The sequence below is a fragment of the Danio rerio genome, chromosome 4 (assembly GCF_052040795.2).
Source record: "Danio rerio strain M-AB ecotype USA chromosome 4, GRCz13ab, whole genome shotgun sequence".
In the NCBI taxonomy this organism is placed as follows: Eukaryota; Metazoa; Chordata; class Actinopteri; order Cypriniformes; family Danionidae; genus Danio; species Danio rerio.
In genome coordinates, this window is record NC_141024.2 from 77,808,077 (window position 1) to 77,826,130 (window position 18,054).

The 18,054-nt window shown below is 46.0% G+C and overlaps 1 protein-coding gene and 15 non-coding genes across 18 annotated transcripts in view; 11 read left to right on the plus strand and 5 right to left on the minus strand.

Moving 5' to 3' along the window:
- Nucleotides 1–18,054, plus strand: part of znf1086 (zinc finger protein 1086) — an 893,143-nt gene that overhangs the window by 507,762 nt on the left and 367,327 nt on the right. The window lies entirely within an intron of this gene.
- si:dkey-220a11.5 overlaps nucleotides 1–18,054 on the plus strand; it is a 765,979-nt gene that overhangs the window by 99,993 nt on the left and 647,932 nt on the right. The gene's annotated exons all lie outside the window — the stretch shown is intronic.
- On the minus strand, nucleotides 3,449–3,531 carry trnal-cag (transfer RNA leucine (anticodon CAG)). Its single transcript has one exon. It is a non-coding gene; the product is annotated as a tRNA-Leu (tRNA).
- On the plus strand, nucleotides 3,626–3,698 carry trnam-cau (transfer RNA methionine (anticodon CAU)). The gene has a single exon. It is a non-coding gene; the product is annotated as a tRNA-Met (tRNA).
- Nucleotides 4,481–4,553, plus strand: trnam-cau (transfer RNA methionine (anticodon CAU)). The gene has a single exon. It is a non-coding gene; the product is annotated as a tRNA-Met (tRNA).
- trnal-cag (transfer RNA leucine (anticodon CAG)) lies at nucleotides 5,654–5,736 on the minus strand. The gene has a single exon. It is a non-coding gene; the product is annotated as a tRNA-Leu (tRNA).
- On the plus strand, nucleotides 5,831–5,903 carry trnam-cau (transfer RNA methionine (anticodon CAU)). The gene has a single exon. It is a non-coding gene; the product is annotated as a tRNA-Met (tRNA).
- Nucleotides 7,005–7,087, minus strand: trnal-cag (transfer RNA leucine (anticodon CAG)). The gene has a single exon. It is a non-coding gene; the product is annotated as a tRNA-Leu (tRNA).
- trnam-cau (transfer RNA methionine (anticodon CAU)) lies at nucleotides 7,182–7,254 on the plus strand. Its single transcript has one exon. It is a non-coding gene; the product is annotated as a tRNA-Met (tRNA).
- Nucleotides 7,860–7,942, minus strand: trnal-cag (transfer RNA leucine (anticodon CAG)). Its single transcript has one exon. It is a non-coding gene; the product is annotated as a tRNA-Leu (tRNA).
- On the plus strand, nucleotides 8,893–8,965 carry trnam-cau (transfer RNA methionine (anticodon CAU)). Its single transcript has one exon. It is a non-coding gene; the product is annotated as a tRNA-Met (tRNA).
- On the minus strand, nucleotides 9,571–9,653 carry trnal-cag (transfer RNA leucine (anticodon CAG)). The gene has a single exon. It is a non-coding gene; the product is annotated as a tRNA-Leu (tRNA).
- Nucleotides 9,748–9,820, plus strand: trnam-cau (transfer RNA methionine (anticodon CAU)). Its single transcript has one exon. It is a non-coding gene; the product is annotated as a tRNA-Met (tRNA).
- Nucleotides 10,603–10,675, plus strand: trnam-cau (transfer RNA methionine (anticodon CAU)). Its single transcript has one exon. It is a non-coding gene; the product is annotated as a tRNA-Met (tRNA).
- trnav-cac (transfer RNA valine (anticodon CAC)) lies at nucleotides 10,863–10,935 on the plus strand. Its single transcript has one exon. It is a non-coding gene; the product is annotated as a tRNA-Val (tRNA).
- On the plus strand, nucleotides 17,830–17,903 carry trnat-cgu (transfer RNA threonine (anticodon CGU)). The gene has a single exon. It is a non-coding gene; the product is annotated as a tRNA-Thr (tRNA).

The following is an 18,054-nucleotide window of genomic DNA, read 5'->3' on the forward strand; positions in this document are numbered from 1 at the left end:
TGAAAGCACTCCAGCAACAAGTTTGGATGACAGCAGTGTATCCATGTATGTTTATCAACATGTAAACATGTTGTGGACTAAAGTTTTATGGATTGGATTGCTTTGATCCTTGCAGTCAAATCAGCCATGCTGTTAAAATGTTTTGGACCTGTGAACAGACAGCAAGCTTGAAAGGTGGGTTTATTTGGTTTGTTATAATCTCTGCTTGTTTACAGATTATAGGAGGACGTTAAGTCCATAGTGTTTGTGTCTTTAAAATGGTTTAAATTATTTTTTATTTATGAGAGTCTTGCTTTTCTAAAAACATAAGAAATGTTTAATCTTGTTGGAGAGTAGTTTCTCCTTAAAGAGAGAAGTTTCCCCTTAAAGCATACTACGTTACCACAGGTGGACCGCTAAGAGCGGTGCGAGTTTGGCTTCATTGCAGTGTCTGAAGTCTCAGGGAGAGCAGGGCTCTGGTTGCAGTTGTAGATATTGTTGGTTATTTCCATATTGATGGGCTAAAAAGTGCAATGCTGTAAAAGCTTTTAGAGCTAAAGCTTTTAAGAAGCAGGAAGCTTTCTTCCAGAAAGAAAATGAGGATATATATAGTGATTTGGGATCCTTTGACTGGAGGATCATAATTAGTTAATGTGGACCAGCTGGGTAAATCATGAGCACATGCTCCTCTTGAAATTAGTTTAAAACTAAACTTCACTTAGCTGGATTCGAACCTCGGTCTTGGTGAGCACCTGCAATAGAAATCAATGTAACTCAAAATGTGTTGTTTTAACACAGAACGGTATCACTATGCGTGACGTAAAGAAGTTGCAGTGAAGGCATGTCCTGGAAGCTTAGAATGCACCCTTTCTTTTCTTCGCTTTTTCCCCCTCTTCTTCCCTTTTTCTTTTTCTTTCTTCCCCCTTTTCTTCCCTTCTACCCTGGACAATTGTTCCCCAGCTTAACGCAGCACCTTAGACCGCTCGGCCATCCTGACATACCTGCCTGGCCCGAGCTGTCTCCTAGGAGCCACACCGAAGCACCGTGACATGGAAGCTGTTGTTTCACAGTTTGCCCAGGTATACCTTGTTGTCACAGTAGGCAGCGCATCAGTCTCATAATCTGAAGCTCGTGAGTTCGAGCCTCACATGGGTAAGGGTGGTAACTTATGGCACATGGAAGCGCTTAGATGACTGGGCGGCATTTTTTATGCCCTTCCGTGAGGATCATGCTTCCCGGGGGCAAAAAAGCTACAGCTCCTCTGGAGGCCTGGCGGTGTGAAAATCCAAGAACATTTCCTGAGTCTGAAGCAATGATGGTGAGATGCTCCCATTCCTATCACGTTGTCGCTTGACGTTTGGCGTGGATCTGTCAAATGTCATGAATTAATGTTGTGTGAGGATTTGACTAAAAGTCTTGCGAATCCCATTGCCTTAAAAATCAACAGCACCCCAGGACTTTCCACTACATGGTATTCCAAGACAGTTCTTTTGATCCCCTTTCGGTGCACTTGCATTAAAGCCCTCGTCCATTGTTTTGTTCACATGCTTTTCCGAGCTTTTGTGGACAATACATTGATCGCAAACGCCTTAAAACCTACAGTCTAAAGAGCCCATTAAGGCTGCCAAGGACACTGCTACCCTGCATGAACTTTGGCGCAACGAGATTGATGCGGTGCTTTGTCAGTGTTACTGTATCACTCACACATGGTGCCAGAGAGTTAAAGACTTGAGCCTGATCGTGTTGCCAAAGATTAAGTTTGTGAGAAGTGTAATTCAAACCCACACTTCCAGGGGAGACTGCAACCTAAAGGCAGCACCTTAGACCGCTTGGCCATCCTGACATGCTTGCCTGACCCAAGCTGTCTCCTAGGAGCCACACCATAGCACCGTGACATGGAAGCTGGTGTTTCACAGTTTGCCAAGGTCCAACAGTCTACCTCTTTGGGGCAGAATACAGCGTGTCAGTCTCATAATCTGAAGGTCGTGAGTTTGAGCCTCACACAGGGCAAGGTGCTACCTTTTGGCACTTGGAAGCGCTTAGATGACTGGGCAGCATTTTTTATTCCCTTCCGTGTGGATCATGCTTTCCCGGGGCAAAAAAAGCTAAAGCTCCTCTGGAGGCCTGGTGGTGTGAAGTTCCAAGAACATTTCCTGAGTCTGAAGCAATGATGGTAAGATGCTCCCATTCCTATCACGTTGCCGCTTGACGTTCAGCGTGGATCTGTCAAATGTCATGAAGTAACGTTGTGCGAGGATTTGACGAAAAGTCCTGTGAATCCCATTGCTTAAAAATCAACGGCATCCCAGGACATTCCACTACATGGCATTCCAAGACAGTACTTTTGATCCCCTTTTGGTTCACTTGCATTAAAGCCCTTGTCCATTGTTTTGTTCACATGCTTTTCCGAACTTTCATGGACAATACCTTGATCGCAAACGCCTTAAAACCTACAGTCTAAAGAGCCTATTAAGGTTGCCAGGGACACTGCTACGCTGCAAAAACTTTGGCACAACGAGATTGATGCGGTGCTTTGTCAGTGTTACTGTATCACTCGGACATGGTGCCAGAGAGTTAAAGACTTGAGCCTGAACGCGTAGCCAAAGATTAGGTTTGTCAGAAGTGGGATTCGAACCCATGCCTCCAGAGGAGACTGCGACCTGAACGCAGCGCCTTAGACCGCTCGGCCATCCTGACATGCTTGCCTGACCTAAGCTGTCTCCTGGGAGCCACTCCGCAGCACCGTGACATGGAAGCTGGTGTTTCCCAGTTTGCCCAGGTCCAACAGTCTGCCTCGTTGGCGCAGTAGGCAGCGCGTCAGTCTCATAATCTGAAGGTCGTGAGTACGAGCCTCACACGGGGCAAGGTGCTACCTTTTGGCCCTTGGAAGCGCTTAGATGACTGGCCAGCATTTTTTATTCCCTTCCGTGTGGATCATGCTTCCCCGGGGCAAAAAAAGCTACAGCTCCTCTGGAGGCCAGGTGGTGTGAAGTTCCAAGAACATTTCCTGAGTCTGAAGCGATGATGGTAAGATGCTCCCATTCCTATCACGGTGTCGCTTGACGTTCGGCGTGGATCTGTCAAATGTCATGAATTAACGTTGTGCGAGGATTTGACGAAAAGTCCTGCGAATCCCATTGCCTTAAAAATCAACGGCATCCCAGGACATTCCACTACATGGCATTCCAAGACAGTACTTTTGATCCCCTTTTGGTTCACTTGCATTAAAGCCCTCGTCCATTGTTTTGTTCACATACTTTTCCGAGTTTTTGTGGACAATACCTTGATTGCAAAAGCCTTAAAACCTACAGTCTAAAGAGCCCATTAAGGCTGCCATGTACACTGCTACGCTGCATAAATTTTGGCACAACGAGATTGATGCGGTGCTTTGTCAGTGTTACTGTATCACTCGGACATGGTGCCAGAGAGTTAAAGACTTGAGCCTGAACGCGTAGCCAAAGATTAGGTTTGTCAGAAGTGGGATTCGATCCCACGCCTCCAGAGGAGACTGCGACCTGAACGCAGCGCCTTAGACCGCTCGGCCATCCTGACATGCTTGCCTGACTTAAGCTGTCTTCTGGGAGCCACTCCGCAGCACCGTGACATGGAAGCTGGTGTTTCCCAGTTTGCCCAGGTCCAACAGTCTGCCTCGTTGGCGCAGTAGGCAGCGCGTCAGTCTCATAATCTGAAGGTTGTGAGTTCGAGCCTCACACGGGGCAAGGTGCTACCTTTTGGCACTTGGAAGCGCTTAGATGACTGGCCAGCATTTTTTATTCCCTTCCGTGTGGATCATGCTTCCCCGGGGCAAAAAAAGCTACAGCTCCTCTGGAGGCCAGGTGGTGTGAAGTTCCAAGAACATTTCCTGAGTCTGAAGCAATGATGGTAAGATGCTCCCATTCCTATCACGGTGTCGCTTGACGTTCGGCGTGGATCTGTCAAATGTCATGAATTAACGTTGTGCGAGGATTTGACGAAAAGTCCTGCGAATCCCATTGCCTTAAAAATCAACGGCATCCCAGGACATTCCACTACATGGCATTCCAAGACAGTACTTTTGATCCCCTTTTGGTTCACTTGCATTAAAGCCCTCGTCCATTGTCTTGTTCACATGCTTTTCCGAGTTTTTGTGGACAATACCTTGATTGCAAAAGCCTTAAAACCTACAGTCTAAAGAGCCCATTAAGGCTGCCATGTACACTGCTACGCTGCATAAATTTTGGCACAACAAGATTGATGCGGTGCTTTGTCAGTGTTACTGTATCACTCGGACATGGTGCCAGAGAGTTAAAGACTTGAGCCTGAACGCGTAGCCAAAGATTAGGTTTGTCAGAAGTGGGATTTGATCCCACGCCTCCAGAGGAGACTGCGACCTGAACGCAGCGCCTTAGACCGCTCAGCCATCCTGACATGCTTGCCTGACCTAAGCTGTCTCCTGGGAGCCACTCCGCAGCACCGTGACATGGAAGCTGGTGTTTCCCAGTTTGCCCAGGTCCAACAGTCTGCCTCGTTGGCGCAGTAGGCAGCGCGTCAGTCTCATAATCTGAAGGTCGTGAGTTCGAGCCTCACACGGGGCAAGGTGCTACCTTTTGGCACTTGGAAGCGCTTAGATGACTGGCCAGCATTTTTTATTCCCTTCCGTGTGGATCATGCTTCCCCGGGGCAAAAAAAGCTACAGCTCCTCTGGAGGCCAGGTGGTGTGAAGTTCCAAGAACATTTCCTGAGTCTGAAGCAATGATGGTAAGATGCTCCCATTCCTATCACTGTGTCGCTTGACGTTCGGCGTGGATCTGTCAAATGTCATGAATTAACGTTGTGCGAGGATTTGACGAAAAGTCCTGCGAATCCCATTGCCTTAAAAATCAACGACATCCCAGGACATTCCACTACATGGCATTCCAAGACAGTACTTTTGATCCCCTTTTGGTTCACTTGCATTAAAGCCCTCGTCCATTGTTTTGTTCACATGCTTTTCCGAGTTTTTGTGGACAATACCTTGATTGCAAAAGCCTTAAAACCTACAGTCAGTCTCATAATCTGAAGGTCGTGAGTTCGAGCCTCACACGGGGCAAGGTGCTACCTTTTGGCATTCGGAAGCGCTTAGATGACTGGCCAGCATTTTTTATTCCCTTCCGTGTGGATCATGCTTCCCCGGGGCAAAAAAAAGCTACAGCTCCTCTGGAGGCCAGGTGGTGTGAAGTTCCAAGAACATTTCCTGAGTCTGAAGCGATGATGGTAAGATGCTCCCATTCCTATCACGGTGTCGCTTGACGTTCGGCGTGGATCTGTCAAATGTCATGAATTAACGTTGTGCGAGGATTTGACGAAAAGTCCTGCGAATCCCATTGCCTTAAAAATCAACGGCATCCCAGGACATTCCACTACATGGCATTCCAAGACAGTACTTTTGATCCCCTTTTGGTTCACTTGCATTAAAGCCCTCGTCCATTGTTTTGTTCACATGCTTTTCCGAGTTTTTGTGGACAATACCTTGATTGCAAAAGCCTTAAAACCTACAGTCTAAAGAGCCCATTAAGGCTGCCATGTACACTGCTACGCTGCATAAATTTTGGCACAACGAGATTGATGCGGTGCTTTGTCAGTGTTACTGTATCACTCGGACATGGTGCCAGAGAGTTAAAGACTTGAGCCTGAACGCGTAGCCAAAGATTAGGTTTGTCAGAAGTGGGTTTCGAACCCACGCCTCCAGAGGAGACTGCGACCTGAACACAGCGCCTTAGACCGCTCGGCCATCCTGACATGCTTGCCTGACCTAAGCTGTCTCCTGGGAGCCACTCTGCAGCACAGTGACATGGAAGCTGGTGTTTCCCAGTTTGCCCAGGTCCAACAGTCTGCCTCGTTGGCGCAGTAGGCAGCGCGTCAGTCTCATAATCTGAAGGTCGTGAGTTCGAGCCTCACACGGGGCAAGGTGCTACCTTTTGGCACTTGGAAGCGCTTAGATGACTGGCCAGCATTTTTTATTCCCTTCCGTGTGGATCATGCTTCCCCGGGGCAAAAAACAGCTACAGCTCCTCTGGAGGCCAGGTGGTGTGAAGTTCCAAGAACATTTCCTGAGTCTGAAGCAATGATGGTAAGATGCTCCCATTCCTATCACGGTGTCGCTTGACGTTCGGCGTGGATCTGTCAAATGTCATGAATTAACGTTGTGCGAGGATTTGACGAAAAGTCCTGCGAATCCCATTGCCTTAAAAATCAACGGCATCCCAGGACATTCCACTACATGGCATTCCAAGACAGTACTTTTGATCCCCTTTTGGTTCACTTGCATTAAAGCCCTCGTCCATTGTTTTGTTCACATGCTTTTCCGAGTTTTTGTGGACAATACCTTGATTGCAAAAGCCTTAAAACCTACAGTCAGTCTCATAATCTGAAGGTCGTGAGTTCGAGCCTCACACGGGGCAAGGTGCTACCTTTTGGCATTCGGAAGCGCTTAGATGACTGGCCAGCATTTTTTATTCCCTGCCGTGTGGATCATGCTTCCCCGGGGCAAAAAAAAGCTACAGCTCCTCTGGAGGCCAGGTGGTGTGAAGTTCCAAGAACATTTCCTGAGTCTGAAGCGATGATGGTAAGATGCTCCCATTCCTATCACGGTGTCGCTTGACGTTCGGCGTGGATCTGTCAAATGTCATGAATTAACGTTGTGCGAGGATTTGACGAAAAGTCCTGCGAATCCCATTGCCTTAAAAATCAACGGCATCCCAGGACATTCCACTACATGGCATTCCAAGACAGTACTTTTGATCCCCTTTTGGTTCACTTGCATTAAAGCCCTCGTCCATTGTTTTGTTCACATGCTTTTCCGAGTTTTTGTGGACAATACCTTGATTGCAAAAGCCTTAAAACCTACAGTCTAAAGAGCCCATTAAGGCTGCCATGTACACTGCTACGCTGCATAAATTTTGGCACAACGAGATTGATGCGGTGCTTTGTCAGTGTTACTGTATCACTCGGACATGGTGCCAGAGAGTTAAAGACTTCAGCCTGAACGCGTAGCCAAAGATTAGATTTGTCAGAAGTGGGATTCGAACCCACGCCTCCAGAGGAGACTGCGACCTGAACGCAGCGCCTTAGACCGCTCGGCCATCTTGACATGCTTGCCTGACCTAAGCTGTCTCCTGGGAGCCACTCCGCAGCACAGTGACATGGAAGCTGGTGTTTCCCAGTTTGCCCAAGTCCAACAGTCTGCCTCGTTGGCGCAGTAGGCAGCGCGTCAGTCTCATAATCTGATGGTCGTGAGTTCGAGCCTCACACGGGGCAAGGTGCTTCCTTTTGGCACTTGGAAGCGCTTAGATGACTGGCCAGCATTTTTTATTCCCTTCCGTGTGGATCATGCTTCCCCGGGGCAAAAAAAGCTACAGCTCCTCTGGAGGCCAGGTGGTGTGAAGTTCCAAGAACATTTCCTGAGTCTGAAGCAATGATGGTAAGATGCTCCCATTCCTATCACGGTGTCGCTTGACGTTCGGCGTGGATCTGTCAAATGTCATGAATTAACGTTGTGCAAGGATTTGACGAAAAGTCCTGCGAATCCCATTGCCTTAAAAATCAACGGCATCCCAGGACATTCCACTACATGGCATTCCAAGACAGTACTTTTGATCCCCTTTTGGTTCACTTGCATTAAAGCCCTCGTCCATTGTTTTGTTCACATGCTTTTCCGAGTTTTTGTGGACAATACCTTGATTGCAAAAGCCTTAAAACCTACAGTCTAAAGAGCCTATTAAGGCTGCCATGTACACTGCTACGCTGCATAAATTTTGGCACAACGAGATTGATGCGGTGCTTTGTCAGTGTTACTGTATCACTCGGACATGGTGCCAGAGAGTTAAAGACTTCAGCCTGAACGTGTAGCCAAAGATTAGGTTTGTCAGAAGTGGGATTCGAACCCACGCCTCCAGAGGAGACTGCGACCTGAACGCAGCGCCTTAGACCGCTCGGCCATCCTGACATGCTTGCATGACCTAAGCTGTCTCCTGGGAGCCACTCCGCAGCACAGTGACATGGAAGCTGGTGTTTCCCAGTTTGCCCAGGTCCAACAGTCTGCCTCGTTGGCGCAGTAGGCAGTGTGTCAGTCTCATAATCTGAAGGTCGTGAGTTCGAGCCTCACACGGGGCAAGGTGCTACCTTTTGGCACTTGGAAGCGCTTAGATGACTGGCCAGCATTTTTTATTCCCTTCCTTGTGGATCATGCTTCCCCGGGGCAAAAAAAGCTACAGCTCCTCTGGAGGCCAGGTGGTGTGAAGTTCCAAGAACATTTCCTGAGTCTGAAGCAATGATGGTAAGATGCTCCCATTCCTATCACGGTGTCGCTTGACGTTCGGCGTGGATCTGTCAAATGTCATGAATTAACGTTGTGCGAGGATTTGACGAAAAGTCCTGCGAATCCCATTGCCTTAAAAAATCAACGGCATCCCAGGACATTCCACTACATGGCATTCCAAGACAGTACTTTTGATCCCCTTTTGGTTCACTTGCATTAAAGCCCTCGTCCATTGTTTTGTTCACATGCTTTTCCGAGTTTTTGTGGACAATACCTTGATTGCAAAAGCCTTAAAACCTACAGTCTAAAGAGCCTATTAAGGCTGCCATGTACACTGCTACGCTGCATAAATTTTGGCACAACGAGATTGATGCGGTGCTTTGTCAGTGTTACTGTATCACTCGGACATGGTGCCAGAGAGTTAAAGACTTCAGCCTGAACCCGTAGCCAAAGATTAGATTTGTCAGAAGTGGGATTCGAACCCACACCTCCAGAGGAGACTGCGACCTGAACGCAGCGCCTTAGACCGCTCGGCCATCGTGACATGCTTGCCTGACCTAAGCTGTCTCCTGGGAGCCACTCCGCAGCACAGTGACATGGAAGCTGGTGTTTCCCAGTTTGCCCAAGTCCAACAGTCTGCCTCGTTGGCGCAGTAGGCAGCGCGTCAGTCTCATAATCTGAAGGTCGTGAGTTCGAGCCTCACACGGGGCAAGGTGCTTCCTTTTGGCACTTGGAAGCGCTTAGATGACTGGCCAGCATTTTTTATTCCCTTCCGTGTGGATCATGCTTCCCCGGGGCAAAAAAAGCTACAGCTCCTCTGGAGGCCAGGTGGTGTGAAGTTCCAAGAACATTTCCTGAGTCTGAAGCAATGATGGTAAGATGCTCCCATTCCTATCACGGTGTCGCTTGACGTTCGGCGTGGATCTGTCAAATGTCATGAATTAACGTTGTGCAAGGATTTGACGAAAAGTCCTGCGAATCCCATTGCCTTAAAAATCAACGGCATCCCAGGACATTCCACTACATGGCATTCCAAGACAGTACTTTTGATCCCCTTTTGGTTCACTTGCATTAAAGCCCTCGTCCATTGTTTTGTTCACATGCTTTTCCGAGTTTTTGTGGACAATACCTTGATTGCAAAAGCCTTAAAACCTACAGTCTAAAGAGCCTATTAAGGCTGCCATGTACACTGCTACGCTGCATAAATTTTGGCACAACGAGATTGATGCGGTGCTTTGTCAGTGTTACTGTATCACTCGGACATGGTGCCAGAGAGTTAAAGACTTGAGCCTGAACGCGTAGCCAAAGATTAGGTTTGTCAGAAGTGGGATTCGAACCCACGCCTCCAGAGGAGACTGCGACCTGAACGCAGCGCCTTAGACCGCTCGGCCATCCTGACATGCTTGCCTGACCTAAGCTGTCTCCTGGGAGCCACTCCGCAGCACAGTGACATGGAAGCTGGTGTTTCCCAGTTTGCCCAAGTCCAACAGTCTGCCTCGTTGGCGCAGTAGGCAGCGCGTCAGTCTCATAATCTGAAGGTCGTGAGTTCGAGCCTCACACGGGGCAAGGTGCTTCCTTTTGGCACTTGGAAGCGCTTAGATGACTGGCCAGCATTTTTTATTCCCTTCCGTGTGGATCATGCTTCCCCGGGGCAAAAAAAGCTACAGCTCCTCTGGAGGCCAGGTGGTGTGAAGTTCCAAGAACATTTCCTGAGTCTGAAGCAATGATGGTAAGATGCTCCCATTCCTATCACGGTGTCGCTTGACGTTCGGCGTGGATCTGTCAAATGTCATGAATTAACGTTGTGCAAGGATTTGACGAAAAGTCCTGCGAATCCCATTGCCTTAAAAATCAACGGCATCCCAGGACATTCCACTACATGGCATTCCAAGACAGTACTTTTGATCCCCTTTTGGTTCACTTGCATTAAAGCCCTCGTCCATTGTTTTGTTCACATGCTTTTCCGAGTTTTTGTGGACAATACCTTGATTGCAAACGCCCTAAAACCTACAGTCTAAAGAGCCCATTAAGGCTGCCAGGGACACTGCTACGCTGCATAAATTTTGGCACAACGAGATTGATGCGGTGCTTTGTCAGTGTTACTGTATCACTCGGACATGGTGCCAGAGAGTTAAAGACTTGAGCCTGAACGCATAGCCAAAGATTAGGTTTGTCAAAAGTGCGATTCGAACCCACGCCTCCAGAGGAGACTGCGACCTGAACGCAGCGCCTTAGACCGCTCGGCCATCCTAACATGCTTGCATGACCTAAGCTGTCTCCTGGGAGCCACTCCGCAGCACCGTGACATGGAAGCTGGTGTTTCCCAGTTTGCCCAGGTCCAACAGTCTGCCTCGTTGGCGCAGTAGGCAGCGCGTCAGTCTCATAATCTGAAGGTCGTAAGTTCGAGCCTCACACGGGGCAAGGTGCTACCTTTTGGCACTTGGAAGCGCTTAGATGACTGGCCAGCATTTGGACATTAGAACGCAGCGCCTTAGACTGCTCGACCATCCTGACATGCTTGCCTGACCCGAGCTGTCTCCTGGGAGCCACTCCGCAGCACCGTGGCATGGAAGCTGGTGTTTCCCAGTTTGCCCAGGTCCAACAGTCTGCCTTGTTGGCGCAGTAGGCAGCGCGTCAGTCTCACAATCTGAAGGTCGTGAGTTCGAGCCTCACACGGGGCAAAGTGCCACCTTTTGGCACTTGGAAGCGCTTAGATGACTGGGCAGCATTTTTTATTCCCTTCCGTGTGGACCATGCTTCCCCGGGGCAAAAAAAGCTAAAGCTCCTCTGGAGGCCTGGTGGTGTGAAGTTCCAAGAACATTTCCTGGGTCTGAAGCAATGATGGTAAGATGCTCCCATTCCTATCACGTTGTCGCTTGACGTTCGGCGTGGATCTGTCAAATGTCATAAATTAACGTTGTGCGAGGATTTGACGAAAAGTCCTGCGAATCCCATTGCCTTAAAAATCAAAGGCATCCCAGGACATTCCACTACATGGCATTCCAAGACAGTACTTTTGATCCCCTTTTGGTTCACTTGCATTAAAGCCCTCGTCCATTGTTTTGTTCACATGCTTTTCCGAGTTTTTGTGGACAATACCTTGATCGCAAACGCCTTAAAACCTACAGTCTAAAGAGCCCATTAAGGCTGCCAGGGACATTGCTACGCTGCATAAACTTTGGCGCAAAGAAATTGATGCGGTGCTTTGTCAATGTTACTTTATCACTCTGATATGGTGGCAGAGAGAGTTAAAGACTTTAGCATGAATGCGTAGCCAAAGATATTGATCACAAGTTCAAAGGCGACAAAGGTGTCAAGGGTGAGAAAGATACCAGAAGATGGAGAAACTGGAATGTGATGGATGGCGATGAAACCTGCAGAGCCTGTGGTGCACGTAAAGAGAAACTGTACCAAATGTCTGCGCTTGCCACTTAGATGGACTTTGGGCTAAGGATTGACCCGAAAGGCGCAAACCAACATCGAGGATCTGATGTGCGGAGAGGGAAAAGCAGAACAGAGAGGGTCTGGGCAAGCAGCCAACAGCTACAGTAAAGGGAAGTGAACATATTTTTACTAACAAGTTTAAATGCAGACACATTTTTATACACACATATTCACATACACTGACATACTTTTGGCTCTCTGCAATGAAGAAAAAGCTTGCATTTCCCACTTTAATTTTGATCACAGTAATGTTGATCATTTTTCTGATGAAATGGCATTGTTTTTTTTTTGTGAAGCATTTTTTAAATATGCCAAAATATTCTATGTTGATTGAGAATACATTGGTTGAGTTTGTAGCTGATAGTGGAGCTAGCAGATCTAGCATACGACCATGTGACCTACAGTGTGAAATACCTTTGAAAAACAAATTTCACGAGATGTCTGCATCTGGTCATACAGTGATCGAGCGATTTACAGCTCTGCTGACCTGTGAGACAGAGGGGGGTAAAATTTTCAACCACACATTTGTTCGTTTGCCAAAATGTCTGATACCACTCATTGGAGGGGATATTTTGTGTAAACTAAGCTTAGTTCTAACAGCAGACTTCTCAGGTGTGAGAGTGGAAAAAAGGAGGAATTTTGTTGTTAGCTGGTTGTATCACAGACTCATTGAAAACAATCAATGGGCTGATGTAATCTGCAAATTGGCTAAAGATTGAGTAAAACGTTTCGACATTGATATGTCTCTTGGTGAACTGCATTGCACGTCACATGTCGTAATTTACAGATGAGGAATTTGAGAAAGCTTGGTTTGAGACAAATGTGAATGAAACGTTGATTTTAGAGAAAATGTACTGAAAGGATAGTCTGTGTGCAGTTTCAGTGTCTCTGTCAGAAAAGCAGCTTTCATTCTATCTCAGCACAGGCTGTGCCTCACATATCAGTTTGCAAGGGTAAACATCAGTCTTGGGCTGATTTAGGCCCGTTTGTGAAGCAGTGTTAAAGCCGAAGACTGGGAGAGCAGAGAGGGTGGGCAGTGAAACTGAAACAGCTGTTTCAAGAACTGTGACTGCTATTGACAAAGTGTGCGTGAAGAATTCTTGCATGGTTGATTTTAACGCTGCAGACATACACCCAGCTTTAGCAGAAATGCCAAGTGAACTGTAGGCAAAAAGCAAATATGATGTTGGTTTAATCAAAGGTTGTGATCCAGTGACAATCACTGCAAAATCTGATTACAGACCTCAGATTATTACAGATTATATCCTTTGAAAAGGGAAGCCATTGAGGGCATTACCCCAGTATTTGAAGCTTTACTGGAACAGGGTGTTATTGTACCATGCAACAATTCTGAGGTTCGCACCCCTATTTTTCCTGTAAAAAAGATAAGGGATAATAGGATGCCTACAGAATGGCGTTTGTACAGGATTTACAAGCAGTAAATGCAGCTGTCAAACAAAGGAAAAAAAGAAAAAAGGGTGAGTGGTATAAAAAATTTACCAAAACCATTAACAAAAAAACAAATGTTGTCTTTTTTGGGTATGTGCTCATATTGTCGCACATTTATTCCAAATTATGCAATTTTGAAACAACCCCTGAGAGCCCTAACATTAGGGAAGGGAATGAAATCCACTGATAAACTAGAGTGGTCGACAGAGGTAGATCAGGCATTTGTAAACATGAAATTACAAATGGCTGAAGCCCCTGCATTGGGTTTGCCTGTACCAACAAAACCATTTGTTCAGATGATAGATGAAAGAAGTGGTTTCATGACGTCATTACTCCTACAGGACCATGGAGGTAGACTGTGACCTGTGGCCTACTTTGAGCAAACTTGACCCTGTAGCAGCAGGCCTGCCACGTTTCTTAAGAGCAGTGGCGGCTGTGGAAAAAGCTGTTATGGCTTCAAGAGATTTTGTTGGTTATTCTGATCTGATACTGATGGTGCCACAATTTGTGTCCATGATACTCCGAGAACAAAAAAACATTGCATCTGTCAACAGAACGCTGGCTGAGATATCACACTATCTTGTTAGATATGTCAAATGTGACTGTTAACCGATGTACTGGTTTGAATGCAGCTACTCTTCTTCCTACTGAGGAGGATGGGGAAGAGCATCGTTGTTGTTTAACAGCACTTGAACAGGTGTGTTCGCCACGACCGGACCTTTCTGATGAACCACTTGAAAATTGTGACAATGCCCTCTTTGGGGATGGTTCAGCATTTAAAGATCCACAAACAGGCCAGAATAAGGTTGGTTACGCTGTAACAACTGAATTTGATGTGGTGACCTCTGGGAAATTACCAAGGCACTATTCGGCACAGGCCGCAGAGCTCGTGGCGTTGACAGAAGCATGTAAATTAATGGCAGAAAAAGAGGCTACAATTCACACTGACTCAAGATATGCATTTGGGGTAGCTCATGATTTTGGGGCTCTGTGGAAACACAGAAAAATTCTAAAGTCTGATGGTCAACCAATACTCTATGCTCCTTTAGTGACTGCGCTGCTGGATGCGATTTTACTACCTGACAAACTGGCCAATTGTAAATGCGCAGCGCATACTAACAATAAAGATTCTGTTTCTGTAGGTAACTCCAGGGCAGATGGAGCAGCAAAAGTCACGGCGTCCCACGACAAGGAAAACTCTGAATGTTCTTTGCTATCTGTTGGTGATAACAATGACGTGTGTTCTTCTTTGCAGGATATGCAGACCTTTGCGACGGGGCTAGAGAAGAACAAGTTGAGACAGTCTGGCTGTGTGATGAAAGATAATGTGTTGAAGTGTGCTGAGGGCAAGGCGTGTTTACCAAAAATATTTTTCCAACATTATGCGAAATCACTTCACGGTAAAGATCATGTGTCAAAAACAGCAATGGTTGCGCAAATGAGGGAACTGTGTTTCACAAAGGGGTTCACTGCATTTGCGGACAATTTCTATAGACGATGTGTAATTTGCAACACACATAAACACATAATGTGGCCAGAGCGATAAAAGTTCCACAATCTCATCCACCTCCAATAGGGCCTGAGAGACCACTGCACAGTCTGAGGCCTGGCGATTTCGTGGTGATCAGGGACCTGAGGAGAAAGAGCTGGAGAGCGAAACGCTGGCTGGGTCCATTTCAAGTGAGGAGATTCCCCCCATTGTGTGTAAAGTGCTTTGAGTGCCCAGAAAAGCGCTATATAAATGTAAGGAATTATTATTATTATTATTAAGTGCTACTGACCACTGAGACAGCGGTGAAGGTCGCAGAGCGGGCGACGTGGGTGCTGGGCACTGCAGGAAAGTTCCATCACCTGAGAAGGATTCCACGAGGGAGTAGGAGAGAAAGAGTCTCTGAAGCTCTGAAGCTTTCTGAAGCTATCTGAAGAAAACAGCAGGCTGCTATCTGAGTGAAGCAAGGTCACAGCTGCAACGAAGCAACAAAAAAGTTAAGAGGTGTGTGTGTGAAACAGTAACTTCTGCATACAACACCAAACAGCAAACAGACGGAGGAGAAAGCGACCAAAAGAGAGGTGAATAAGCTGTGCTTAAACGTCATCAAAGCTGAAGATGGATAAGATTAATTGCCATCGATTTCGAAGGGCGTGGAGTATGTACTGACGTTGCTAGTATCATTACTGAGTGTTCTGCTGTTTTCATTAACCTGTTTCCAACAAACCATTTCTGAGATTGTAGCCCACATGAGAATGGCCGTAAAAGAGCCTAAGAACGCTAACAACTCATGGCTAGATTGGCTGTTGTTTAAGAGGGGAAACTGGATCTACTGGGCCTTTACTGTGGTGTTACCTGTATTGGGGGTGGGTCTAGTGATATTATGTTGTCTGCCATGTATATTCAGATTTGTATCATGGTCAGTGGGCAGACAGATTACATCTACAACATCCCATCAGATGGTAAAGATGGCCGTGAATGAAGAAGGTATGAACATTGACATGGGTGATGATTTTGATTGTGACTTTGACGATAACAGTAGCTACATGGATATGGATAAAGAAAAACCTTAAACAAATTGAGAACAAAATTTTAGGTGACAGCTGTTACTAAATAGGGAAAATATTAACAGACCTGACTTTTTGAAATTTGAGATAACTATCTGCTTGCTTATATGTATTTTGGGTCTATCCAAACAAAAACAGCAAACTGCATGAGTTGGTATGTTCTGTAACAAGTCTTAAAAGAGTGATCATTTGCTTAAAAATCGAGAGAAGAGTGTAAATGTGATGTTTAGAAATCAATTGAAAAATGAATTTATTAATGAGTTATCAATGAATGATAAAAAGAGAGGAATTGTAATGGAAATTCATTTTTAGATAAACATGTGTAGTGGAAACTTACAGCACAATCAGCGGAGCACCTGACGCATGTACAGAATGGGCCTTATTAGGATTTGACCTTGCAAGCAGTACAAACTAGATAGAACAGATGATCCCTGATGATCCCTCGGTTCCAGCTCGCATCTCAGCCTGCCTGTTGGTTATTTCACACTGGATGAAAGATCATCATCTTCAGCTGAACCTCGCAAAAACGGAAATGCTTGTAGTTTCTGCCAACTCGACTCTACACCATAACTTTTCAATCCAGATGGATGGGGCAACCATTACTGCACCCAAAATGGTGAAAAGCCTTGGAGTAACGATTGATGACCAACTAAACTTCTCTGACCACATTTCTAGAACTGCTCGATCGTGCATATTCGCACTCTATAACATCAGAAAGATACGACCCTTCTTATCTGAACATGCAGCTCAACTCCTTGTTCAAGCTCTTGTTCTCTCCAAACTGGATTACTGCAACTCTCTACTAGCTGGGCTTCCAGCTAACTCTATCAAGCCTCTTCAACTGCTCCAGAACGCAGCAGCACGAGTGGTCTTCAATGAACCTAAACGAGCACATGTCACTCCGCTGCTAGTCCGTTTGCACTGGCTGCCAGTTGCTGCTCGCATCAAATTCAAAGCTCTGATGTTTGCCTACAAAGTGACTTCTGGCCTTGCTCCTTCTTATCTGCTCTCACTTCTGCAGATCTATGTGCCCTCCAGAAACTTGCGTTCTGTGAATGAACGTCGCCTCGTGGTTCCATCCCAAAGAGGGAAGAAATCACTTTCGCTCACGCTCAATCTGCCCAGTTGGTGGAATGAACTCCCTAACTGCATCAGAACAGCAGAGTCACTCGCTATTTTTAAGAAACGACTAAAAACTCAACTATTTAGTCTCCACTTCACTTCCTAATCTGCAATTGCCTCTCTAAATATCACAATAACTGTACCCAAAAAAAAAAAATTCAAAAAAATTTTAATACTACTAATACTTCCCTTCTTAGACTTTACAGACCTGAAACTTGCCTATAGCACTTATTCATTGTTGCTCTTAGTTGTGTAAATTGCTTCCTTGTCCTCATTTGTAAGTCGCTTTGGATAAAAGTGTCTGCTAAATGACTAAATGTAAATGTAAACAGTGAACACACTTTGTTTCAGTGTCTCATTCTGTAGAAACTGTCGTCAGAATGGGCATTATTAGGGTTTGACTTTGTAAGCAGTAAAAACCAGATAAAAGGGTGAACACACTTGACTTCTGTGTCTCACTCTGCAGAAACTGTTGTTGCTGTATGACTGTGACCTTCTTTGCAAAGAATAAAACTTTGAAAAGACATCCCGGGTAAGACTTTGTTTCTTGACCACAGAGAGCGCCTCTTTAAAGAAAATTGCCACTACACCGGTCAGGCTTGAGACATGATCATCCAGACTCTAAAGGACCACGTCCGTCTTGACAGCATTTTCTGCATCCTGACATGCTGGTTTTTGTTGTGTATTATTTTTTCTTCTTCGATTTTTGTTATCGGGCAAATGTCTCTTACTATGAATTTTTGTGGTGCTGTGGCTTAGCTGGTCAAAGCGCCTGTCTTGTGAACATGAGATCGTGGGCTCAAATCCCAGCAGCGCCATAGTCCAGGTGGTGCATGTGTGTGTTTTATAGAGCTTACCGGAATGAATTATAAAAATGTATAGCTTTGAGGCGTAATGAATAGTGCGACAAATAGAGTTAAACAACCTCTTTGCTTGCCATTTTTAGACTTGCTGTCTTTTTTTAGTCTCTGTGTGCAAAAATGTCTTGCCTTCTTTTTGGCATTGGCGCTGTGGCTTAGTTGGTCAAAGCGCCTGTCTCGTAAATAGGAGATTCTGGGTTCAAATCCCAGCAGTGCCTAATGTACAGGTGTCCGGGTTGCTTTTTGTTAAGAGTAACGAGTGTTTACGCAGCGGGATGTTTAGCAGTCGGTTTCTTAACAAAACTCAAATCCTTAAGAACGCTGCTCGTTCAAGAGGGCTTTGGACGATGGCTTTATATAGCATAGTTT